At 43.7% G+C, this 6353-nt stretch overlaps 1 pseudogene; it reads left to right on the forward strand.

Moving 5' to 3' along the window:
* Positions 1 to 1762: 1762 nt before the first annotated feature.
* LOC129498665 (glyceraldehyde-3-phosphate dehydrogenase-like) lies at positions 1763 to 3025 on the forward strand (annotated as a pseudogene).
* Positions 3026 to 6353: the final 3328 nt, after the last annotated feature.

Below are 6353 nucleotides of genomic sequence, written 5' to 3' on the forward strand. Positions count from 1 at the left end.
GCCTTGAAATCTCTTTGAAGGCAAGGACTAAACAGTGTCTTGCTCATCTCTGAGAAGGATTTACTGGTTCTACCAGCTAACATGGACCTTGAGGTCCTCAGTACTTCATAAGTAAGCTGATTTGATTGACCCGAGCCCTAAACAACGCAATACTGTGGATGACGAAGGGTTAAAACGTTTGGCTTCAGCTGTAAGTGCCATGGAGGCAAGAAGCAGGAGAGAAATTCTCACCCTGGCTTTTGCAATGGATCCAAGAAAATCCTGTACTCAATTTTATCACATCCTTCAAAACTTTGTGATTCTGGATCACATTTTATCAGGATATTTGTGCTCTTTTTCTGAGAAAATTAGAAGCACCAGCACGATTCCTTTATGCTGTTCACTTAGTCAAAAATCTTCAGTGAACAACTCCCTATAGCCTGACATTCACGCTCCTTGGGATTTGACCCCAGTCTACTCTATCAGTTTGATCTCCTAGTTAGCATACCTAATACCAAATCAGATGTCTGGTCAAGTCCCCTCTGTGATTCCAGGCTTTCTGGCCCGTGATTAGGCTGTCATATTTTCCTATGAAGCTTTCATGCACCATCTCACTGTGTCCAAATCTTACAACCCCTTCAAATTCCAGCTCAAATGCCAACACTTTCCTTGAAGTTTCATTGAGGTCTCCAGTCAGAAGCACATGCTCCGTCTCTGAACAGCCAGCATTTAATTTTCACTTCTAATCCCACCAATCACTCTCCCTTTATGCCGACTATTGTGTATCAGTTGTCTCTTAGTCTACAAACCTGCAGCTTACTCGTCTTTGTGTTCCTCACAGCCCTGTCAATGCTTCCCACACAGCAGATGTTCAGTAGGTATTTGTTGCATGATTGAGATGTTGATTGAGGATACATTATGGGCAAAGCTCAGTGGTAGGCACTGTGGAAAACACATAAACAAATATAATTCCATTTCTGCTCAAAAACTTACAATCTAATGGGCATTTTCATAAATGCTAACATAGTGGACATCTGTTCGTTATACATTTCGTAGACAAAATTCAAAATACTGTAATTTTAGTCTTGAAGCCAGTCTTTTTAACTTGCAAAACACAAAGAACCTTTGAAAGGAAAGAAACCAATTGTACAGTTCAGCATTTACTTGAATTATTCCTATGAGATGTTACTTAAATAAGAACAAACTTAAAGGTTATGTGTTAGCTCTTGATACCTATAAAACCAAAACTCATTTCTAACTTGTAGTCAAGCAAAATTATTTTTTTATTGCATTAACTTATTCACACTACAAACTGCCTTTAAACAGCCAGGAAAAATAAATAAATAAATAAATAAATAAATAAATAAATAAATAAACAGCCAGGAAGAGCTTGGTAGAGAGGGATCCTGGGTCAGGGAGACCTTTGACTCTCAGGTCTTACTGCAAAAGCTCCCGCCCACTAAGTGGTGGTTGAGAACACTCATTCCTGGGAGCTACAGCTTCAGGCTGGGTATTGGAGGAGAGTTGGCTCCTCCAATTGCAGCAATGAATGAAAAAGAGAAGTGACAAAGGCAGCCAAGCAGAGGAGACCCTCAAGAACAAGTATTCTAGAACTACCAAGAGTTGAAAGCCATAATGGATCTCAGGAAGCATGTGTAAAGAACCCCTCAGAAGAATGCTCTTGGGGAACATTTATTTTGACTCCTTGTTCTGTTCCAGGCTTTCTGGAACTTGCCATTCATTCCACATTTAAATTTCAGAATAGAGGCTCTCTGCTCCTCCCGGTTCGACAGACAGCCGCGTCTCCTGGTGCAGTGCCAGCCGCGTCCCCGAGACACGATGGTGAAGGTCGGAGTGAACGGATTTGGCCGTATTGGGCGCCTGGTCACCAGGGCCGCTTTTAACTCTGGCAAAGTGGATATCGTCGCCATCAATGACCCCTTCATTGATCTCAACTACATGGTGTACATGTTCCAGTATGATTCTACCCACGGCAAATTCTACGGCACAGTCAAGGCTGAGAACGGGAAACTTGTCATCAATGGAAAGTCCATCTCCATCTTCCAGGAGCGAGATCCTGCCAACATCAAATGGGGTGATGCTGGTGCTGAGTATGTTGTTGAGTCCACTGGGGTCTTCACCACCATGGAGAAGGCTGGGGCTCACTTGAAGGGTGGGGCCACGAGGGTCATCATCTCTGCTCCTTCTGCTGATGCCCCCATGTTTGTGATGGGCGTGAACCACGAGAAGTATGACAACTCTCTCAAGATTGTCAGCAATGCCTCCTGCACCACCAACTGCTTGGCTCCTCTAGCCAAAGTCATCCATGACCACTTCGGCATCGTGGAGGGCCTCATGACCACCGTCCATGCCATCACTGCCACCCAGAGGACCGTGGACGGCCCCTCTGGGAAGCTGTGGCGGGACGGCTGAGGGGCTGCCCAGAACATCATCCCTGCTTCCACTGGCGCCACCAAGGCTGTGGGCAAGGTCATCCCTGAGCTGAACGGGAAGCTCACTGGCATGGCCTTCCGTGTCCCCACCCCCAATGTGTCAGTTGTGGATCTGACCTGCCACCTGGAGAAAGCTGCCATATATGATGACATCAAGAAGGTAGTGAAGCAGGCATCGGAGGGCCCCCCTCAAGGGCATCCTGGGCTACACTGAAGACCAGGTTGTCTCCTGTGACTTCAACAGTGACACCCACTCTTCCACCTTCGACTCCGGGGCTGGCATTGCCCTCAATGACCATTTTGTCAAGCTCATTTCCTGGTATGACAATGAATTCGGCTACAGCAACCGGGTGGTGGACCTCATGGTCCACATGGCCTCCAAGGAGTAAGAGCCTCCTGAACCACCAGCCCCAGCAAGAACAAGAGGAAGAGAGAGGCCCTCAGCTGCTGGGGAGTCCCTGCCCCAACTTAATCCCTCAACACACTGAGAATCTCCTGACCTCCAATTTACATCCTAGACCCCGAGGAAGGGGAGGGGCTTGGGGAGCCCTACCTTGTCATGTACCATCAATAAAGTATACTGTACCCAGCCAAAAAAATAAAATAAAATAAAATAAATAAAAAAATAAATTTCAGAATAGAGATAGGCACTACCATTAGCCCAATTTTATAGATCAGGAAATGAACACCAAGGAAACTCTGTAATTGGTCCAAAGTCAGAAAGCTGGCTAGTGAGAAAGGTGGATTTTGCACCTAGGTTTGCCAGTTGCCGGAATCTGAGCCTGTAAACAATATATTCAGGGCCACCCCCTGGCTAGCCTTCTGGTCTAATGGCCCCATGCATTGTCTTCTTTTGTTTAGAAAGGCCACAGGGAAATGTTACCAGGAAAGTAAACTCTAATCACTTAGGAGTCAGCATCAAGCATGCCTTGTGTTCTCCAGGGCAATGTAGGGAAGAGGAGGGAGCAGAGCAGGGTTGGAGTATATTTTAGAGGAGACGTATGGGTCATACTCACAGGGTCTAAATCTCAGAAGGACCTCCTGAGGATTATCTTTTGGAACATTTGGTTTCAACTCCAAATATCTTCTAAGCTTGTATTGTGTGCCTAGCCTTGTGCTTAGTGGTGGTTTGATTCAGAATTTTTGAGCCACCCTGGAGGTTGTTACAGCTCTGGCGATATGAGCATGGTGTCACGGATGAGCAGCGTGCGTGTCAAATCTTTCCCTTGCGTCCACAAAACCGGCTTGGAGATAGAAATCTGATTAAAACACTCATTCCTTTTAGATTTTTCAGTTCTATGGGACCCAGAATGTGCTCACTGGGGTGTTAAGGGCCAAGTACCTAAGTGTTCTAGGGACCCCAAAGGATTAAGAGGTTAATAGATTTTTGTCCTTGAGGATAGGGACTTTGTGTTTGGGTCACCATCATCTATCACCTAAGGCTGTGTCTAGTACACAGTGTCTGCTTAATGAACGTTGGTTAATGAATGAATGCATGATGATGCAGGGACTTTTAAGCATGATGAACATGGTAGCGTGGTAGTCAAGCATTGGATGAGAGAACAGGGAAAAACTTGGTAGCGTTTGCCAGAAGCTTCTGATGCCTACTAATGATGCCTGACTAACAGATTCAATGCAGTTGACTGGGCTCAATGCAGTGGCCTCATGCTGCATGCTGCTGCCTCTTTTTCGAACAGGTGCCATCCCCCTCTCTGATTTCAGCAGGAAAGTAGAAGGGAAAAAAAGTGATATTTTACCTGAGGCCATTTTTAGAAGATGAGAGAGAATAGAATCATTCCTGCCTGTCACTGCTACTTGTTCAATCTGAACGAGCAAGATTCAGGAATGAGCAAGCCATTAATGTAAAAAAAAAAAAAAAAAAAAAGTCAGTGTGACTTGCTCTGACAAGAACTCCTGGGTGATGTTTTGAAAATGTAGTTTGGGTGGGACTCAAATTCTGTTTGCATTATCATTCCTGGTTTGGGACATTTTGTTGTTTGCTTTAGCTTACTTATCTTACTTTCTACCTTAAGAAAGTCCTGAGAAGTCTACTACTGGTCAAAGATTTAGAAAGTCAATATCTAAAAAAAAAAAAGAAAAAAAAAAAGAAAGTCAATATCTCACCCTCATCAAAAAGGAGTTTTGAATATAAAATAAGATCTGACAAGGTAGTTTTCTTCCTTTAGATGCACAAGCAAATTTGCTTTGGTATTTATAGATTTCATAACCTGTGATTCATGTTCAAAGAGAAAGCAGCAGCCCACCAGGGATTTGCTCACATGAAAAGTGCAGTTATTACATTAACTCAATTAGCTCCACATTAGAATCTGTTCTCCATGTGCAAGAACCTGAACAATAGCACAGAAAATCACTGTAATTTGAGGTCCCGAGCAGCATCTTGGGTTTCAAAATGACTCATAGAAACATAATGAACAACCCAAAGCTCACAAATTAGGACAGAAATATTTTTCCGTAATTCTTCCAATATGGTGGCATTAATAAAATTGTAATAGTGCCCATAGAAATAATGACTAATTGCAGATGTTTGTGACATAGAATAAGGGGGGAAATGTTCCACAATTCTAGAGTCAATTGACCATTGCAACAATTGCCAGGTAAAGTGAGGATTTCAGATCATCATCAAATGTTACTGAATTATTTTTCCTATTTACTCATGTCCCTCAGGATTCATTGGTCACCTTTGTATACCAACCCTTACATAATGGCAAATAAATCAATTTGGGGAGCAATGATGAAGACTCATCTTTTGCATATATGAGCAATGTGTACGTGTGTATATATGTACATATTAGCATATACGTACATATATGTATACAGACACCCACACACGCATATATATTACATTTTTATACATTTACATGTGTGTGTGTGTTCTTCTTACCATATCTCCCTTGGGCACTGGGGACAAACTGTCCTGCGGAGTCCCAGTACTGGAGTGAGATATACCCGGAGCGCCATGGTCATCATTTTATTCAAATTTTGTTATCTTTTGTCCCCCCCCCCCCGTAGGAAACTTCCAAAGGAATTATATATGCAAACCCAGAACACCAAGAAGTTGCTGGTCAGAAATAAATGGCCACAATGGAACCCTCTACTGATGAACTCGGACGGCCTTCACAGCTTCTTTAAATGAACACAGGAGAGTCGCGTTAATGCGTTGGCTTTGCAACTTCTCCACAAATTAAAAACCCTCTTTTCTCTTGTCTCCAGGACATCTGAAACTTCTGAAACTGTGTAAATCAGTTTTCTGACTGAAATGAGTACAAGCAAGCTCTGAGGCAGCTCAGTCCAAGATGATGACTGGAAAGAAGCGGCCACTTCTACCTCCATAAAAGTTCCCTGTTCTAAAATGTGCTGATTTGACAAAAATAATTGCTATAGGTCGAATTGTATCCCCCCCAACCCCTCCACCCCTGCCTGGGCAAAGATATGTTGATGTCCTGGTCCCTGGTACCCATGAATTTGACCTTATTTGGACATAAGGTCATTGCAGATGTAATTAGTTAAGATGAGGTCATACAGCTGTAGGGGCGGGGCCTGAATCCAATTTGACAGTTGTCCTTGTAAGAAGAGAAGAAACAGACACAGAGGGAAGACAGCCGCGTGGAGATGGAGGCAGAGACTGTGGTTACGTTGCCACAAACCAAGGGACACTTGGAGGTACCAGCTGCTGGAAGAGGCAAGGAAGGATCCTCCCCCAGAGGTTTTGGAAGGAGCGTGGCCCTGCTTTCAGACCTTGATTTCAGACCTCAAGCCTCCAGAATTGTGAGAGAAAAAAAATTTTATTGTGTTAAGCCACCAAGCATGTGGCATTTGGTTACAGCAGTGCTAGGAAACTACCATAGTGATCACAGTGTGTCATGTAGTGAGTGTTTTTTCTATGTTCTGGTAACAATTTCC

This window comes from Nyctereutes procyonoides, unplaced genomic scaffold (genome assembly GCF_905146905.1).
Source record: "Nyctereutes procyonoides isolate TBG_1078 unplaced genomic scaffold, NYPRO_anot_genome, whole genome shotgun sequence".
NCBI classification, from domain to species: Eukaryota; Metazoa; Chordata; class Mammalia; order Carnivora; family Canidae; genus Nyctereutes; species Nyctereutes procyonoides.